Here is a 19,461-nt window from a genome sequence, read left to right as displayed (position 1 = left end):
ACAGCTCTTGGGTGGTCCATTAGTGATCTTAAGGGCATTAGCCCAGCCAGATGCATGCACAAAATCTTGCTGGAGGATGACGCCAAGCCAGTGGTTCAACCACAAAGGCGGCTGAATCCAGCTATGAAAGAAGTGGTGCAGAAAGAGGTCACTAAATTACTAGAGGCTGGGATTATTTATCCTATTTCTGACAGCCCCTGGGTAAGCCCTGTCCAAGTTGTCCCTAAGAAGGGTGGCATGACAGTGATTCATAATAAAAAAAATGAACTGGTTCCTACAAGAACAGTTACAGGGTGGCGTATGTGTATTGATTATAGAAGGCTCAATACAGCCACCAGAAAGGATCATTTTCCTTTACCATTCATAGACCAGATGCTAGAAAGACTAGCAGGTCATGAATACTACTGCTTCCTGGATGGATATTCAGGTTATAATCAAATTGCAGTAGATCCCCAGGATCAGGAGAAAACGGCATTCACATGCCCATCTGGAGTATTTGCTTACAGAAGGATGCCATTTGGCCTGTGCAATGCACCTGCAACCTTTCAGAGGTGCATGCTCTCAATTTTCTCTGATATGGTGGAAAAATTCCTGGAAGTCTTCATGGATGACTTTTCAGTATTTGGAGACTCATTCAGCTCCTGCCTTAACCATTTAGCACTTGTTCTGAAAAGATGCCAAGAGACTAACCTGGTTTTAAACTGGGAAAAATGTCACTTTATGGTGACTGAAGGAATTGTCCTTGGGCACAAAATTTCGAACAAGGGAATAGAGGTGGATCAAGCTAAGGTAGAAGTAATTGAAAAATTACTACCACCTGCCAATGTTAAGGCAATCAGAAGCTTTCTGGGGCATGCAGGATTCTATAGGAGGTTTATAAAGGATTTTTCAAAAATTGCCAAACCTCTGAGCAACCTGCTAGCTGCTGACACGCCATTTATCTTTGATAAAGAGTGTCTGCAGGCATTTGAGACTCTGAAAGCTAAATTGGTTACTGCACCAATAATCTCTGTACCAGACTGGACATTACCATTTGAACTGATGTGTGATGCCAGTGACCATGCCATTGGTGCAGAGTTAGGACAAAGGCATGACAAGCTTCTGCACGTTATTTACTATGCCAGCCGTGTTCTAAATGATGCACAGAAGAATTACACAACCACAGAAAAAGAGCTACTAGCAGTGGTTTACGCCATTGACAAATTCAGATCCTATTTAGTAGGATCAAAGGTGATTGTGTACACTGATCATGCTACTCTTAAATATCTACTCACAAAGCAGGATTCAAAACCCAGACTCATCAGATGGGTGTTGCTTCTGCAAGAGTTTGATATAGAAATAACAGACAGAAAAGGGACAGAGAATCAAGTAGCAGATCACCTGTCCCGAATAGAACCAGTGGAAGGGGCGTCCCTCCCTCTCACTGAGATCTCTGAAACCTTTCCGGATGAACAACTGTTTGCCATCCAGGAAGTGCCATGGTTTGCAGACATTGCAAACTACAAGGCAGTGAGATTCATACCCAAAGAGTACAGTAGGGTGCAATCAAAGAAATTAATCACAGATGCAAAATACTATCTTTGGGATGAACCATATCTCTTTAAGAGATGTGCAGACGGAGTAATCCGTAGATGTGTGCCTAAAGAGGAAGCACAGAAGATCCTTTGGCATTGCCATGGATCACAGTATGGAGGACATTTTGGAAGTGAGCGAACAGCCACAAGAGTCCTCCAAAGTGGCTTCTACTGGCCTACTCTCTATAAAGATTCCCAAGCGTTTGTGCTTAATTGTGACAGTTGCCAAAGATCAGGCAACCTACCTCACAGTTATGCCATGCCTCAGCAAGGAATCTTGGAGATTGAGTTGTTTGATGTATGGGGCATTGACTTCATGGGACCTTTCCCACCATCATACTCAAACACTTATATTCTGGTGGCAGTGGATTATGTATCCAAATGGGTAGAGGCTATTGCAACACCCACTAATGACACTAAAACAGTGTTAAAATTCCTCCAGAAACATATCTTCAGCAGATTTGGTATCCCAAGAGTATTAATCAGTGATGGGGGCACCCATTTCTGTAATAAACAACTTTACTCTGCTCTGGTACGTTATGGAGTCAACCACAGGGTAGCTACTCCATATCACCCACAAACTAATGGGCAAGCTGAAGTCTCAAATAGAGAACTTAAAAGAATCCTGGAACGGACTGTAATTAACCGTAGAAAGGATTGGGCAAGAAGCTTGGATGATGCTCTGTGGGCATATAGAACATCATTCAAAACCCCCATAGGGACCTCTCCATACCAGCTCGTGTATGGAAAGGCGTGTCACTTGCCAGTGGAACTGGAACACAAGGCCTACTGGGCAACCAGATTCCTGAACCTTGATGCCAAGTTAGCTGGAGAAAGACGATTGCTCCAGTTAAATGAGCTAGAGGAATTTAGACTCAATGCTTTCGAGAATGCAAAAATTTACAAGGAGAAAGCAAAAAGATGGCATGATAAGAAATTGTCATCCAGAGTCTTTGAGCCAGGGCAGAAAGTTCTGTTATTTAATTCAAGGCTCAAATTATTCCCTGGGAAATTAAAATCCCGGTGGAGAGGTCCATATGTAATCACAAGCGTATCACCATATGGATACATAGAACTTCAGGATAGTGACTCTAACAAAAAGTTCATTGTTAATGGACAAAGAGTCAAACACTATCTTGAAGGTAATTTCGAGCAAGAATGCTCAAGACTGAGACTTAATTGAAGATCAGTGATAGTCCAGCTAATGACATTAAAGAAGCGCTTGCTGGGAGGCAACCCAGCCATTTACAACGTTTATTTACTAATTAAATAAATTTTCTTTTCTTTACAGGTTTAAGTTCAAGTATCTTCAAAGGTGAAATAGCAATTGGTTAAAGTTACAGAGTTACAGGGAAATTTGGAAGCTCACTGGCGTGAGAAAGCCAGTAAGAAACACTTTGGGCGTTAAACGCCCAAAAGAAGCACCCACTGGGCGTTTAACGCCAATAAGGGTAGCCTTCTGGGCGTTAAACGCCAGAAAGGAGCATCTTCTGGGCGTTAAACGCCAGAAAGATGCACCTTCTGGGCGTTTAACGCCAGTCTGCTAGCATCCTGGGCGTTCAGAAAAACGCCCAGTGACAAAGGATTTCCTGGCGTTCAACGCCAGAAAGAAGCACCAGATGGGCGTTGAACGCCCAGGAGAAGCAACTATTGGGCGTTAAACGCCCAAAACATGCATCGTTTGGGCGTTTAACGCCAGGATGGTGGGAGGAGGTAAAACTCGTTTTTCTTTATAATTTTTCTAAATTATTATGTTTCAATTCATGATTTCTTGCATAAACTTGTTTCAAATTGTCATCCCTCAAATCAAATTAGTTTTCTAAAAATCCTAATTTCTAAAATCCCTTTTTCAAAAATATTAAATATATCTTAATCCATAAAGCCAAAGGGTTTTCCAATCCAATCCAACTCTTTTAAATTTATTTTCAAAACTCAATTATCTTTTTAAAATCTTTTTCAAAATTAAATATTTCAAATTTATCTTTTAAATTATGATTTATATCTTTCTCTTTTTAAAACTATATCTTTTTCTTATCATATCTATCTTTTATAAATCATATCTTCTATCTTATCTCCTTCTTATTTTCGAAAATTTCCCACCCCCCTCCCTCTATATTGTATTCGGCACCCTCCTCATCATCACCATCCAACATTTGCTCTCCTTCTATCCCTCTTCTTTCTTCTCTTTTGCTTGAGGACAAGCAAAGCTCTAAGTTTGGTGTGTTTTATCCGTGATCACAAAAACATACCCACTAAAGATCATGGCTCCTAAAGGAAAACAACCCAACCCAAGAGGCAAGAAAGAAAGTACTCCAAAGCCACTTTGGAATCAAAGGAAGTTCTTAACTAAAGAACATTCAGACAATTACTACAAGATAATGAGTCACAGATCCGTGATCCCGGAAGTCAGATTTGATCTGAAAGAAGATGAATATCCGGAGATCCAAGAGCAAATTCGAAACAGGAATTGGGAAATTCTGGCCAATCCTGAAACGAAAGTGGGAAGGAACATGGTTCACGAATTTTATGCTAATCTATGGCAGACAGAAAGGCAAAGAATAATTGGAGCTGCTCTCTTTGACCATCGGACTGTAGTCAGAGGAAAGATCATTCATACCAATTCTGACAAGATCAGGGAGATATTTAAGCTCCCCCAACTGAAAGATGACCCAGACTCCTTTAATAGGAGAATGATGAGGGTCAATATAGGGCTGGACAAGGTTCTGGAGGACATATGCATCCCTGGAGCCAAGTGGACCACCAGCACGACTGGCATCCCAGTTCAACTCAAAAGGGAAGATCTGAAACCAGTAGCCAGAGGTTGGCTGGATTTCGTAGGGCGTTCCATACTGCCCACCAGCAACCGCTCTGAGGTCACTATTAAAAGAGCAGTAATGATTCACTGCATCATGTTGGGAAAAGAAGTGGAAGTCCATCAGCTGATCTCAGGTGAGCTATATAAAATAGCAAACAGGAATTCTAAGGACGCCAAATTGGCTTATCCAAGCCTAATTTCTATGCTTTGCAAAGATGCTGGAGTAAAGATGGGAATAACTGAATATATCCTAATTGAAAAGCCCATTACTGGAATATCAATGGTCAAACAACAGCAACAAGATGATTCAACCAAGAGGAGAGCACAAGAAGCCCTCCCAGAACTACCCCAATTCGAATATTGGGAACATCTTGAGGCTTCTATTTCCAGATTGCAAGAAGCTATGGATCAAATAAAGGAAGAACAGAATAATCAAAGTAGCATACTTTGCAAACTGCTCAAGGAACAGGAAGAGCAAGGGCGTGATCTAAGGGAGCTGAAGCGCCAAAAATTAATCCTTGAACAACACCCCACAGATTAGTGATAGTATTATTATAGAAATTCACCTTAGGAGATATTTAGTAGTAATTAGTATGTCTATTTTGATTTTATTTCCAATTAAGCTATAATTTATTTTTCTCATCATCATCAGGCATGAATAAAGTAGTAGATTTTTTTTAGAATAAAGAAGTAATCTATATTTTTCGAGTTCTTAATAATAAAAATTATAATTAATTATATGTGGTGGCAATACTTTTTGTTCTCTGAATGAATGCTTGAACAGTGCATAATATGTACTTTGAATTTGATGAATATTGGCTCCTGAAAGGATGAAGAACACGAAAAATATTATTGATGATCTGAAAAATCATGAAATTGATTCTTGAAGCAAGAAAAAGCAGTAAAAAAAAAAAAGAAGCCATGAGCACTAAGTAAGAGTAAAAAGGATCCAAGGCTTTGAGCATCAATGGATAGGAGGGCCCAAGGAAATAAAATCCAGGCCTAAGCGGCTAAATCAAGCTGTCCCTAACCATGTGCTTGTGTCATGAAGGTCCAAGTGAAAAGCTTGAGACTGAGTGGTTAAAGTCGTGATCCAAAGCAAAAGAGTGTGCTTAAGAGCTCTGGACACCACTGACTGGGGACTCTAGCAAAGCTGAGTCACAATCTGAAAAGGTTCACCCAGTTATGTGTCTGTGGCATTTATGTATCTGGTGGTAATACTGGAAGACAAAGTGCTTAGGGCCACGGCCAAGACTCATAAGTAGCTGTGTTCAAGAATCAACATACTACACTAGGAGAGTCAATAATACTATCTGAATTCTGAGTTCCTAAGGATGCCAATCATTCTGAAATTCAAAAGATACAGGGAGATGCCAAAACTGTTCAGAAACAAAAAGCTACAAGCCCCGCTCATCTAATAAGAATCTAAGCTTCATTTAAAACTCTAAAATATTATTACTTCTTTATTTCTGTTAAAACCTATTTTATTTATCTAGTTGCTTGAGGACAAGCAACAGTTTAAGTTTGGTGTTGTGATGAGCGGATATTTTATACGCTTTTTGGGGGTAATTTCATGTAGATTTTAGCATGTTTCAGTTAGTTTTTAGTAGAATAATATTAGTTTTTAGGCAAAAATCATATTTCTGGACTTTACTATGAGTGTGTGTATTTTTCTGTGATTTCAGGTATTTTCTGGCTGAAATTGAGGGAGTTGAGCAAAAATCTGACTTAGGCTGAAAAAGGACTGCTGATGCTGTTGGATCCTGACCTCCCTGCACTCGAAATGGATTTTCTGGAGCTACAGGAGTCCAATTGGCGCGCTCTCAACGGCGTTGGAAAGTAGACATCCAGGTCTTTCCAGAAATATATAATAGTCCATACTTTGCGCGAAGATAGACGACCTAACTTGGCGTTGAACGCCAAGTTCATGTTGCTGTCTGGAGTTAAACGCCAGAAAAACATCATGATCCGGAGTTGAACGCCCAAAACACGTCATAACCTGGAGTTTAACGCCAAGAAAGGCCTCTACTCGTGGATAGCTTTATTCTCAGCCCCAGCACACACCAAGTGGGCCCCAGAAGTGGATTTCTGCACCAGTTATCTTAGTTTATTCATTTTCTGTAAAACCTAGGTTACTAGTTTACTATTTAAACAACTTTTAGAGACTTATCTTGTACCTCATGACATTTTCAGATCTGAATTCCATACTTTTTGACGGCATGAGTCTCTAAACTCCATTGTTGGGGGTGAGGAGCTCTGCAGCGTCTCGATGATTTAATACAATTCCTTTGTTTTCCATTCAAACACGCTTGTTCTTATCTAAGATGTTTATTCGCGCTTAATTGTGAAGAAGGTGATGATCCGTGACACTCATCACCTTCCTCAATCTATGAACGTGTGCCTGACAACCACCTCCGTTCTACATCAGATTGAATGAATATCTCTTAGATTCCCCAACAGAATCTTCGTGGTATAAGCCGGATTGATGGCGGCATTCATGAGAATCCGGAAAGTCTAAACCTTGTCTGTGGTATTCCGAGTAGGATTCTGGGATTGAATGACTGTGACGTGCTTCAAACTCCTGAGGGCTGGGCGTTAGTGACAGACGCAAAAGAATCAATGGATTCTACTCCAACCTGATTGAGAACCGACAGATGATTAGCCGTGCTGTGACAGAGCATAGGAACGTTTTCACTGAGAGGATGGGAAGTAGCCACTGACAACGGTGACACCCTACATAGAGCTTGCCATGGAAGGAGCCTTGCGTGTGTTGAAGGATTTCAAGGAAGAGTTGAAGTCAAAGGACAAAGCATCTCCAAAACTCCAACATATTCCCCATTACTGCACAACATATTCAACTCAAAGCTACTAACTCCGATGGAGGGTATACAGATACTACTCCCATATAAAGCAGTAGTGGGGTTAGCATATGACCCCAAAGTCCTTCTGGACTGCTCATTTCCACTTAGTTCCATGATGGAGCAAGGGAGATGATATGGATGTTGATATTATTTATTTTATTATATATAAAAATTATTTTCAAAAAAATAAAATAAGATAAAATAAAAATGAAATAAAAATAAAAATAAAGTAAAAATTTGAAAATATTTTAAGAAGATTTTCGAAAAAAATTAGGAAAGAGAAATTGGTTAGGATATTTTCGAAAATTTTGAGAAAAGATAAGATAGAAGGTATGATTTGTAAAAGATAAATATGATAGGAAAAAGATGTAATTGAAGATTGAAAAGATATAAAAGATATTTGAAAAAGATAAATTTGTTTTGAAAAAGATATTGTGAAGATTTGAAAAAGATATTTATGAGTTGAAAAGATTTAAAGAAGGAAAAGATATAGATTTGTTTTGAAAAAGATATAATAAATATTTTTTTAAATCTTAAAAGGATAAGATTTGAAAAATTTTGAAATTGAAATCTAAATTTTTATAAAAAAAATTCGAAAATATGGCTTAAAAATAGTTAGAAAAGATATTTTTTTGAATTTTAAATTTTATGATGAAAGAGAAAAACACACAAAAGACACAAGACTTAAAATTTTTAGATCTAATGCTCCTTGTTTTCGAAAATTTTGGAGGGAAAATACCAAGGAACACAAAACTTAAAAATTTTAAGATCAAAACACAAAGAAAGACTCAAGAACACCTTGAAGATTCACAAGAACACCAAGAACAATAGAAATAACACCAAACTTAAATTTTTTAGAAAACCACAATAAAATTTTCAAAAATTAAAGAAAGATTAATAAGAAAACATCAAACATAAAGTTTGGCACAAGATTTAATCAGAGAAAAATTATTTTTGAAAAAAAAAGGTTTTAAAAGTAAGATACCCCATTGCCAAGAACATAAGCCAACGCTCTAGCCAACTGAGCTATAAATGTAACACTTGTTTTGAAGAGGTATATTTATATTATTCCTTTTGGAAGACTAATGCTTTTGGAAAAGAACAAGAAAAACAAGAAAAGACACAGAACAAGAAAAACTAAAAATCAAACAAGAAAAATAAACAAGAACAACTTGAAGATCAAAGAATACAAATTCGAAAATTTAAAAGGAAAATATAGAATATGCAATTGACACCAAACTTAGAAAAAGACACTAACTCACGAAAAATTAAAAATTAATAAGGAAAATTAATATTTTTAAAAATTTTTTGAAGAGAAATTAAAGGACTCAAATTTAATGACTCTATAGCATCAATACTATATTCCTAATCTAAGCAACAAAGTAAACCTTTAGTTGTTCAAACTCGAATAATCCCCGGCAACGGTGCCAAAAACATGGTGCACGAAATTTTTGTCCCCATATCAAAATCAAGATTTCTTATGATCTCGTACCACTAACCAGCAAGTGCACTGGGTCGTCCAAGTAATACCTTACGTGAGTAAGGGTCGATCCCACGGATAAAATAAATAATTGTTACTTTAATAATGGAGAATATGTTGGAGTTTTTGGAGATGCTTTGTCTGCTTTATTTTAGCTTTTCTCTTGTAATCCTCTTCCCACACGCAAGGCTCCATCCATGGCAAGCTATATGTAGGGTGTCACCGTTGTCAATGGCTACTTCCCATCCTCTCAGTGAAAATGGTCCAAATGCTCTGTCACAGCACGGCTAAACAGCTATTGGTTCTCGATCATGTCGGAATAGAATCCATTGATTCTTTTGCGTTTGTCATCACGCCCAACACTCGCGAGTTTGAAGCTCGTCACAGTCATCCAATCCCAAAATCCTACTCGAAATACCACAGACAAGGTTTAGACTTTCCGGATTCTCATGAATGCCGCCATCAATTCCAGCTTATACCACGAAGATTCTGATTAAGGAATCTAAGAGATACTCATTCAATCTGATGTCGAACGGAGGTGGTTGTCAGGCACACGTTCATGGATTGAGGAAGGTGATGAGTGTCACGGATCATCACCTTCTTCATAGTTAAGCGCGAATGAATATCTTAGATAAGAACAAGCGTGTTTCAATGGAAAACAGAAGTAATTGCATTAATTCATCGAGACGCTGCAGAGCTTCTCACCCCCAAAAATGGAGTTTAGAGACTCATGCCATCAAAGAGTATATAATTCAGATCTGAAAATGTCATGAGGTACAAAATAAGTCTCCAAAAATTGTTTAAATACTAAACTAGTAACCTAGGTTTACAGAGAATGAGTAAACTAAGATAATTGGTGCAGAGATCCACTTCTGGGGCCCACTTGGTGTGTGCTGGGGCTGAGACTTAAGCCTCTCACGTGCTTGGGCTGTTTCTGGAGTTGAACGCCAGGTTGTAACGTGTTTTGGGCGTTGAACTCCAACTTGTAACCTGTTTCTGGCGCTGGACGCCAGACTACAACATGGAACTGGCGTTGAACACCAGTTTACGTCATCTACTTTTGCGCAAAGTATAAACTATTATATATTGCTGGAAAGCCCTAGATGTCTACTTTCCAACCCAATTGAGAGCGCGTCAATTGGACTCCTGTAGCTCCAAAAAGTCCATTCTGAGTGCAAGGAGATCAGGATCCAACAGCATCAGCAATCCTTTTTCAACCTAAATCAGATTTTTGCTCAGCTTCCTCAATTTCAGCCAGAAAATACCTGAAATCACAAAAAAACACACAAACTCATAGTAAAGTCCAGAAATATGATTTTTGCTTAAAAACTGAGAAATTCTATTAAAAACTAATAAAAACATGCTAAAATCTATATGAAATTACCCCCAAAAAGCGTATAAAATATCCGCTCATCACAAGTCAACTCAAATTTTCGAAAATTTGGAGAGAAATAAGGAAAAGATCTTTTTTTTATTTTTAAATTTTTAATGATGAGAGAGAAAAACACAATTATGACCCAAGACATGAAAATTTTGGATCAAAACCAATTATGCATGCAAGAACACTATGAATGTTAAGATGAATACCAAGAACACTTTGAAGATCATGATGAACATCAAGAACATATTTTTGAAAAAATTTTGATGCAAGGAAAACATGCAAGACACCAAACTTAGAATTCTTTAATGCATGGACACTATGAATGCAAAAAATGCATATTAGAAACAACATACAACACAAAACAAGAAAACATCAAGATCAAACAAGAAGACTTGTCAAGAACAACTTGAAGATCATGAAGAACACCATGAATGCATGAATTTTCGAAAAATGCAAGAAAAATTTTTAAAGCATGCAATTGACACCAAACTTAAAAATTGACTCAAGACTCAAACAAGAAACACAAAATATTTTTGGTTTTTATGATTTTATGATTTTTTTTGTATTTTTATTATTTTTTTTTCGAAAATTATATTTTTGAAAAATGAAAATAAAGAAAAAAATTTCGAAAGATTTTTGAAAACTTTTTTGAAAGGAAAATAAAAAGAAAATTACCTGATCTGAGCAACAAGATGAACCGTCAGTTGTCCATACTCGAACAATCCCCGGCAATGGCGCCAAAAACTTGGTGGATGAAATTGTGATCATCAACAATGGCTCCAAAGACTTGGTGCTCTCAAACATAAATCACACTTTATCACAACTCCGCACAACTAACCAGCAAGTGTACTGGGTCGTCCAAGTAATACCTTACATGAGTAAGGGTCGATCCCACAGAGATTGTTGGTATGAAGCAAGCTATGGTCATCTTGTAAATCCCAGTCAGGCGGATTTAACTAATTTAAGAGATTATTGGTTTAAATAAAGATAATAAAATAAATAGAAAATAAAGATAAAGTTACTCATGTAATTCAATGGTGGGAATTTCAGATAGGTCTCTGGAGGTGCTGTGTTTCTTCTGAATCTCTGCTTTTCTACTTCTTCCTTCCAGTTTTTTATCACTCCTTTCTATGGCAAGCCGTATGAGGGCATCACTGTTGTCAATGGCTACATCCCATCCTCTCAGTGAAAATGGTCCAAATGCTCTGTCACAGCACGGCTAATCATCTGTCGGTTCTCAACCAGGTTGGAATAAAATCCATTAATTCTTTTGCGTCTGTCAATAACGCCCAGCCTTTAGGAGTTTGAAGCTCGTCACAGTCATTCAATCCTGGAATACTACTTGGAATACCACAAACAAGGTTAGACTTTCCGGATTCCCATGAATGCCGCCATCAATTCTAGCTTATACCACGAAGATTCTGATCAAGGAATCCAAGAGATATGCGCCCGGTCTAAGGTAGAACGGAAGTGGTTGTCAGTCACGCGTGTTCATAGGTGAGAATGATGATGGGTGTCACGGATCATCACATTCATCAAATTGAAGTGCAACGAATATCTTAGAACAGGAATAAATCGAATTGGATAGAAAATAGTAGTAATTGCATTAAAACTTGAGGTACAGCAGAGCTCCACACCCTTAATCTATGGTGTGTAGAAACTCCACCGCTGAAAATACATAAGTGAAAGGTCCAAGCATGGCCAAATGGCCAGCCCCCAGATCTTAGAACTAAACGTCCAAAGATAGCTAATACACTAGTAGACAGTTCTATTTATACTAAACTAGCTACTCGTGTTTACAAGAGTAAGTAATTGATGTATAAATCCACTTCCGGGGCCTACTTGGTGTTTGTTTGGGCTGAGCTTGATCTATTCACGAGCTGAGGCTTCTCTTGGGGTTGAACGCCAAGTTGTAACGTGTTTTGGGCGTTCAACTCTGGTTCGTGACGTGTTTCTGGCGTTTGACTCCAGAATGCAGCATGGAACTGGCGTTGAGTGCCAGTTTACATCATCAAATCTCGAATAAAGTATGGACTATTATATGTTGCTAGAAAGCTCTGGATGTCTACTTTTCAACGCCGTTGAGAACGCACCATTTGGAGTTTTTTAGCTCCAAAAAATTCATTTCGAGTGCAGGGAGGTCAAATTCCAACAGCATCAGCAGTCCTTTGTCAGCCTCTTATCAGAGTTTTGCTCAGGTCCCTCAATTTCAGCCAGAAAATACCTGAAATCACAAAAAAACACACAAACTCATAGTAAAGTCCAGAAATGTGAATTTAGCATAAAAACTAATGAAAACATCCCTAAAAGTAACTAGATCATACTAAAAACTTTCTAAAAATAATGCCAAAAAGCGTATAAATTATCCGCTCATCATAGACTCTTCTCAAAAGCTAAAGCCAAAATTCTTCAAAATCCTAATTTATGAATTTTCAAGTGAGAAACCTAGGGGAGGAGTAAATTCAGATCTAAAAACTTGAAATTATGCAGAATGAAAATTGTTGTCTTGTCTCTGCATGTTCCCTGGCTCTAATCTGTGTTTCTGGGCCGAAAACTGGGTTGAAATGCGGCCCAGAATCTGTGCCAGTGACTTCTGAAATTCTGCAGATCGCACATGTCACGTGGCCGCGTCTTCCACACATTCGCGTCACTCAGCGTTTCTCGTACCACGTGTGCGCGTCGTCCACGCATTCGCGTCGTTCCGCAACTTCCAATCCGTGCCGTCACGACAGGCATGCAAGCGCGTTACTGTGATTTCTTCCATTTCGTGCGGTCGCGTGAGCCATGTGACTGCGTGACTTCTCGCTGGTCATCTCCTCAATTCCTTGTATTCCTTCCACTTTTGCACGCTTCCTCTTCATTCCTTATGCCATTCCTGCCCTATGAAGCCTGAAACACTTAACACACAAATCACGGCATCGAATGGTACGAAGGAAGATAAAAATATACAACAGAAAGGTCTTTAGGAAGCAAGTTATCAATCATAGAATATTTTTAGGAAGGAATTGTAAATACATGCAAATCATATGAATAAGTGGGTGAAGACTTGATAAAACCACACAATTAAATACAATATGAATCATAAACTAGCGGTTTATCAGTCACTCACTCAATTCTAGTGATCTACCTCATTCCAACAATGTATGCTTCCTTGCTTTTATATCTTCTCATCTTATGGTGTTATATTTCTGTTTTTCATGATGGATGCACCACAAGCAATAACGAAAGCAAGACTAAGAACACGCAGCAATCCGGAGATTCGCCGTACCCCTTGCTCATCTTTGAATGCACCGAGGACGATGCAAACTTTTAAGTGTGGGGAGGTCGTCTGACCGTTCGGCGATTTTGGGTGACAATTTTCTAAAATCAACACTTTTGCATTTCATTTTTTTAGGTCTTTTAGGATTTTTGTTTCATTTTCTTATTTTTGCATACGTATACACAATAAGCTTAGTCAAAATAATGAAATTTTTCAAGATTTCTATCTATAGGGCATCTCAATTGATTTGAGTGAAAAAATTCATAGAACTTGCTGGAATTATATATCTTGTGGATCATGTTTTTGAGCTAAGAACACAAGCTTGTAAGATTTGAGCCTAATGGTGTGGTTACATCTTATAACCACTTATTTTCCTTCTTGTATGCATTACTCTCTTTCTATGATTGTAATCTTTGATTTGTTTGATTCTTTATGTCCATTATTTTGTGTATTCATGCATTTATATGATTGAGGCCATCATTTCATTAGCTCACTTACCCAAAAAGCCTTACCTTTTATCTTCCTTTGTTAGCCAAATTTGAGCCTACGATTAACCCACTTCGTTCTTAATTTAGCACATTACAAGCCTTAAAGCGGAAAACAATAAAAGTCCTTAATTTGGATCTTTTATTAGCTTAGACTAGTTGATGGTGTTTTTGTGGAAAAATGAATTTCCAACACACAAATCCAACCGGCAAGTGTACCGGGTTGCATCAAGTAATAATAACTCACAAGAGTGAGGTCGATCCCACAGGGATTGATGGATCAAGCAACTTTAGTGGGTGATTAGTTTAGTCAAGCTAACATTGAAGTGAAATTGAGTGAAATCGTAGCCAACAGAAAGTAAATTGACAAGAATTGTAAATGACAGAATGTAAATAGGCAGGAAGCTTAAAGAACAAGCAATGTAAATTGCAGAAACTTAAATGACAAGAAATGTAAATTGCAGGAAATGTAAAGGGGATTGGGTGTAGGAAATTTAAAGGAAAGCAGTAGATCCAAGCTTAGAACAATTGCAACGAAATTAAATTGCAGGAAAAGTAAATTCAAGGTCACAGTAGCTTAAATATAAATTGCAGAAGAACACAAGTGCAGGTAATTAAATTGGGAGCAATGAGATGCAACAAAGAGACATAGATCATTTTTCAAGTCTCAAAGTGAAATTAACAATTTCAATGAAATAGTAAAAACAGAAGGAAAGCCAAGAGCTCAATTGCTCACTTGACCAAGACAGAAACAAAATTCAACTCAATTGTGAAACTCAAAAAAGAAATTCAAGATCTCAGGGAATCAATGAGACTAGAGAACAAGTCTAGATCTCAAGCCCTTCCTTGATCAATTCAGAGAACAATTTGCAGAAGAAAGAAGAAAAATGAATTGCAGAATTAAAGAGAAGATGAAACAGTATGTGAATTTCAATTATGCAGAAAAAGTAAACAAGAGATCTCAAGGTGAGATTGAAACAGAATTTCTTCAATTCTCTACCCAAGATTTAAAGCAGAAAGGAAAACTTAAAGGAGAGAGCTCTCAAATCCTAATATTCCCTAGTGGGTCTCGCCTCTTTCTAATCGAGCTCCTCTACAAAGATGAAAATGATGCCTTTATATAGGCTTTACAAAGTGAAAAATGAAAATGAAATTAAAACAAATTAAAAATAAAAATCCTAATTTAATTGATTCATGTGCCTTTGAGTCATGTTGAGTGGGCTTTGCTTGCTTTGAATTTGAGGAGAAATGGGTTTGGTTCGCCTTGATTCAATTTGTTGAAGAATTGAATTAATTTGAATTTTGGTTGATTTTGGCCCATGTTGCTCCCAGGAGGCTGCCCTGCCCTTGTGGAGGGCAGGGCAGAAAATTGGTGCGTGCAGCCTTGGTGCGGTCGTGGTGCATTGGTGTGTGAAGATGCTGCCCTGCCCTTGCGGAGGGCAGGGCAGAAAAATCTGGTGCGCCAATTTGGTGCTTGTGCGTGCGTGTTGATGCTGCCAAAGCTTCCTTGGTGCGCCAATCTGGTGTGCTGGCCGTGCACCGCAAAATGCTGCCCTGCCCTCGCGGAGGGCAGGGCAGTGTTTCCAAAAGATGAAGTTCCAAGTTCGAAACTTGGTGGATGCACACGCTACTCCTTTTCCTTGGTTTATTTTTGCTTATTTTTGGCCCTTAAAGATGCCTTTCGTTCCTGCCTCAATTGTACGCCAAATATGGATTGCTATATATCGTTGGAAAGCTCTGAATGTCAGCTTTCTAACGCAACTGGAAGCACATCAATTGGACGTCTGTAGCTCAAGTTATAGCCCTTTGAAGGAGGCATGGTCATGCTGTGAGCGCCCAGATTTTACCTTAGCGAAATTCTTGCTTCCAACCTCAATGTGCATCACGATTCTGCCCTGCCCTTGGCAAGAGCAGGGCAGTGTGCGTGCTGGCTGCTTCCTTCCTTGATTTGGTCATGGGCCACGCTTTTAAAAGCGTGGCCTAAGGCTCCAAAGTGTACCCCAACTTCAAAGTGTACCCCAAAGCTCTTTTTTTCTCCTTTTTTTGTGCTTCTTTGCTTCTTTTTCTTCTTATTTTCTACAAGATTTATAAAATTAAAATATCAAGAAAATATATCATTTAAGTACAAAAGCATTCAATATGTAAGCACAATTCATCAATTTCTTGTATGAAAAAGCATAGAAAAATAGGTATATGATGACATGTCATCACAACACCAAACTTAAACCTTGCTTGTCCCCAAGCAAGAAAAGAATCATGCAATAAAGATTGACAATCCAAGGTAAGAAGAATAGCAACTCAATGTTCATGGCAAGCTAGTTTTCTATGCATGCTACAATTACAAAAGAGATGTAAATGATTAATGCTTCTATCTAGCTTATTTTATGAAATCTTTTTCTTATAATTCTTCCTTGAAACAAGCTTTTGATTTTTTTTTCTCCTTTTGGGTGCTTTGCCCCATGAGTTAATAACAAAGCTACGACTTCTAAATGCTTTGTTTTCAAGTATTACCACTTGATACATAAGCACCACAAGCATTTGAATTAGAGGACTTCATTAAGCTCATTTTTTTTCTTTTCTTTGAGTCTCTAATCATTGATGCTCAGAACCTTGAGCTTTGAGGGAGTGCTTTTGTACTTGAGCCTAGCCTTGACTTCTAAGTGTTTTGTTTTCAAGCATTTGGCTTGATACATAAACACCACAAGCACTTAGCAAATAAATTGCCATTGGTACTCAGAGCCTTCAGCTTTCTCATTCTTTCCCTTTTTCTTTTCTTGCTTTAATTGTATTTGCTTCTTCAAGGTTTTCATGATTTCAAAAGATTTCACAAAATATACTAGATGAAAAACTTCAATTAAATAAAATCCAATGCAATTGAGCAACAATCAATCACACTAGCTTTCCAATACTTGTATGCACATGCTAAATTCTTCTTTAATTCCTTGTTTGTTTATGATCATGATGCTTTTTTGCTTTTGAATTCACAAAACTCAAGTTGGTAGTCATAATATCACAACAACATATTTCAAATCAAATTCAAGCTATGCTTAGTCATACCACACATGTATACAGAAAATATAAAGACTATCATGCAATTTAAATTGCTGGAAACAAAGGAGAGGAAAAGGAACTTTACAACCTTGTAGTTCATCTTCATTATTGTTGTCCTTTTTCTCCAATTCTTCCCTTTCCCTTGCCAACTTAGAGTGCTTGCTCATCCTCAAGCAACAATTAGAACAATGGCTATGGGGCTAGGATGGATCATGAATGTCTTACACAATGAAATGTTAGTAGCACATGTGTTTTAAGCAAGCAAAATTAAAGATAACAATCAAGGCACAAGAGACAAAGACATTTTGATTGCAAACATAAGAGGGTGTGCATGATACATTGCATAAAAAAATAAGTGGCACATCAAACTTAGTGTGACACTTTCACTTGAAATTAATGCAAGTATCTAGTAAGCATTGGAACCAAATTTTGTTGCATAGCAACACCAAACTTAGAATGCAACCATATGTCAATTTATTTGAACTAAAACTAAACAAAAGAAACTGTTATTTGTTGAATACAATCACCAAGCCAAGAATTGTCATGAATAAGGATCTCTTGGTGATGTATTAACAAACACAGTTTGACAAAAGAAAGCATTAAAAACAAGTAAATGAATAAAACAATCAAGAAAACTAAAATTGTCTAACTAAAAAATAACACTGCAACGGCATTATGATTATGTAAACAAGTGGTGTTGCTTGAATGAATTGCATAGAGAATTAAGTGGCACACCAAACTTAGAATCTTAGTGTGTCACTTCCATTTTTGATTTGATGCAATCATCCAAAAAGATTGAAAACAAGTTGTTGCAAGACAACACCAAACTTAGAATGTAACCATATGCCCATTTATTGAATTTAAACAAAGTAAAGAACGAAAACAAAGCAGAGAAGAAATTATACCTACGGTTGGGTTACCTCCCAACAAGTGCTCTTTTAGTGTCATTAGCTTGACATGTTGTTCTTCACTTTCTTCCTCTTCTTCCAATTGGTTAAGAGGAATGACTTCAAAGGGGGAGAAGTTTCAGCTATTGTCCCCTTTCTTGGTTTCCTCTCAGCAAGCTTTCTTTTGAAATTGGCTTGATTGAGCTTGCTTGCTTGATCAAGGGGAGGATTGTTTACAGTTGACCTTTTCTTGAATGTTGTCCTTGATATCTTGGTCACAATCCTCTTCTTGGTGTTTTTGTCAATTGCCTTCACTTCCTTGAGTCCAAGTCTTGGTGGTTGTGTAATTGTTGGAGTTTTGTCTTCATCAAGAGTTCCTTGCAGTGATGGTTCAATGACCCCTTCCTTCATGTGATTTTCTGCTTCACTTGAGTTTGACTTCTCTTGAGTGTCTTCCTCCCTTTCTTCTTCATGATTTTCCATTAATGCCTCTGGGAGGGAATCTTTATGTTTCATTGTCACCTCAAGTGGCTCTTGTGAATGTAAAAGTTCAGGATCAAATGCCTCCTCCACCTCATTTTTCATTAAAATTTTGCTTGACATAGAGGCTTCCTCATCTTGCCTTTCCACTTTCTTCGTTGCACTCAACAATTGAGCTACGTGCACTTCCATGTTTGTGAAGAAGTTCTCTTTTCTTTTCCATAATTTCTTTTCCTCCTCCCAACATCTTTGGAGCATGGACTCAATCCTTGAGAGTCCTTGGCTTGTGGAAGTTTGTGTTGGTTGTGAGTCATGGAATGGATTTTGTGTTGAGGCATAGTTAATTGATGAAGAATTTTCAAACGTAGAACTGGAGGGTGAGGTTGGGCAATTTCTCATTAGACTTGACTGCTCAGAATTTGCAGTTTCTTGGTGATACTCCCATCCACCATGAGGATAATGATATGAATCAGTTTGTGGTGGTGGTTGGTATCCCTCATAATTCACTTGCTCATCTTGGGGTTCTGAAGCGAATCTCCATGGATTGGAGTGCTCAGAATTTGTGTCTTCCTGGTGATATTCCCAATCATAATTAGAATACTGACTTGAATCATATTGTGATGACGGGTAATATCCCATGAAGTTCGTTTGACTAAAAGATGAGGTGAACTCCATTTGAATTTTGCAAAACACAACACCATTGAAAATTGAAAGTCATGTCACAGAGACAGAATTTCTTTGTGAGGCAAAAACACAAACACCTTGGTTTCAACTTAGAACAGAGAACAAAAACAAAGAAAATGCTTGATCTAGACTTCTCACCCACTTAATCATTGTTGATCTAATCAATCCCCGGCAACGGCGCCAAAAACTTAATGGTGTTTTTGTGGAAAAATGAATTTCCAACACACAAATCCAACCGGCAAGTGTACCGGGTCGCATCAAGTAATAATAACTCACAAGAGTGAGGTCGATCCCACAGGGATTGATGGATCAAGCAACTTTAGTGGGTGATTAGTTTAGTCAAGCTAACATTGAAGTGAAATTGAGTGAAATCGTAGCCAACAGAAAGTAAATTGAAAAGAATTGTAAATGACAGAATGTAAATAGGCAGGAAGCTTAAAGAACAAGCAATGTAAATTGCAGAAACTTAAATGACAAGAAATGTAAATTGCAGGAAATGTAAAG

This window comes from Arachis hypogaea, chromosome 6, assembly GCF_003086295.3.
Source record: "Arachis hypogaea cultivar Tifrunner chromosome 6, arahy.Tifrunner.gnm2.J5K5, whole genome shotgun sequence".
In the NCBI taxonomy this organism is placed as follows: Eukaryota; Viridiplantae; Streptophyta; class Magnoliopsida; order Fabales; family Fabaceae; genus Arachis; species Arachis hypogaea.
The sequence above is the reverse complement of the archived record's forward strand: the minus strand, read 5'-3'. Positions refer to the sequence as shown.